We start from the raw sequence: 1,844 nt of genomic DNA on the forward strand, positions 1-1,844 counted from the left end.
CAGGCTAGCAGGTTTGCCTGCTCTCTCTGAACTGTGTATTTACAAGCCCTTTACTTCCTTGCTGCAACCGCCTGGTTCAGGCGCCAGTTCCCGGCGTCCGTGCAGGTATGCGGCGTTGGCAACAGGGCTCCGCTCCTGAACTGCGACATCTACTGAAAAAGATTCCTTTTCCTGAAAAGAAATGTAGAGGCAGAAAGAGGGGAGCACAGTTGGCCTTGAACAATGTGGGGTTGGGGCGCCGACTCCCACGCAGGTGAAATCCATGTGTAACCACAGGGGGCCCTCTGCATGCTCGACCGTCCAACAACACTGCTTGACCTCCCCGGGGCCCCTTGGACGCGGCCTGTGATCGGGCAGTTCCAGCCACATTCTTCAAGGGCCTCGTGGGACGGAGGGCACCGTCTGGTAAGACGCCGGGAGGTGCCCTTCTGATTACTGTGACACAAGAACGCGGCCGACTTTGCAAAGGGCCTCTCGTTCCTGGCAGGACCTGTGAGCAGCCGGAGCAGCCGGAGGTTAGAAGGAAGGATTAAAAAAATAACACGAGTTGAGATGTCCTCCGTTTCTATAAATGGTTGATAGAGTTTTAGAAATTCAAGGAGCCCTAGAACTGGGGGCAACCTTTACTCAGAGATGGTGAAACGGAGGCCCAGAGAGGAGAAACAAGATGGGCACGGAAGGTCGGAAGCCAGCCGTGACGAGGACAGTGTCCACAGGGGAGCAGGCAAGTGGACAGCAGCAGGTCAACCCTGAAGGAGCCGCTGGCCTGGGAGGACACGCCGCTGGGCGTTGGACGGAGAGAGGGAAGGGCTGCCACGCTGGCTGGGAAGCTGGGGCGGCTGAGGTGGGGCCACTCCTCCCTTCGTTTGCAGCCAGGAGAGGCCAGGACCGGTCCAAGCGGAATGAAAACCCCTCAGCACCTCCTTTCCCCTTTGAACACTTGGAGTGCGGGTGAATTTCCCGCCAAAATATAAGATGGCTCTGTCTTTTGGTTTTGTTCCATCCACCAAAAGGGTGGATTACAAACAAATATTTGGTAATACGCAGTTACAATCGGCCCGAGTTTACACGTTTCCCGCACTCCACCGCAAATCTATATGAACCGAGTTAAAGACGGCTCCCGCGGAGTACGCGCAATTCACGCGAGCCGACTTAACTCGTTTCCCGCACTCCAAGTGTGAAGAACGCACAGGGGAGCGAAGGTGCAGGGCCCACAGATGGTGGCAGCTCCGGGGATGGGTCCCCTGGCCCTGAGGTTAAACGGGGACAAAGTCTTCTTCCCCTTCCACTTCCTTGTTGTTTTCCGATCGAAGGACCCTCAGGATGACACGTGTGTCCTAGAAGGACTATGACAAGTTCCTGTGGCCTCTGGGACAGGAGCTCTCTCGGAGCGCAGGGTTCCAAGGCCTCAGCCCCCTGCAGGTTAGGCTCCAGGTGGCCGCCAGGAGATGAAAGAGGCAGCAGCTCCCCCTCACCCCCGACCCTCACCCCCCACTCTCATTTCTGGATTTCAGACACTGGCCTCCTGAGTTGTGAGAGGACAGAGTTCTGTGTGGCAATTCCTTAGGGCAGCCCCAGGACACTCACATAGCACGGAAATAGGTGACGTCCCGGGAGGAGGTGCCTCACAACCCAAGTGGCACCTGGGTGAAACAGCAGGAGCCCCGACACAGGATGAACGACGTGGAAGTGTGCGTGTTTCGGTGGCGAATATGCAGAACATGTAATTGAGATGTAAACTGAACCTTGAAGCAAACTGTGCCCCAACCTTGTCCTTTGTCTTTCTCTCCCACGGCCCTTGCTGCTGGCGAAACCCACCCAGACCGTAAACATGCGGTGTGTGT

The sequence above is a fragment of the Myotis lucifugus genome, unplaced genomic scaffold (genome assembly GCF_000147115.1).
Source record: "Myotis lucifugus unplaced genomic scaffold, Myoluc2.0 scaffold_871, whole genome shotgun sequence".
Classification (NCBI taxonomy): domain Eukaryota; kingdom Metazoa; phylum Chordata; class Mammalia; order Chiroptera; family Vespertilionidae; genus Myotis; species Myotis lucifugus.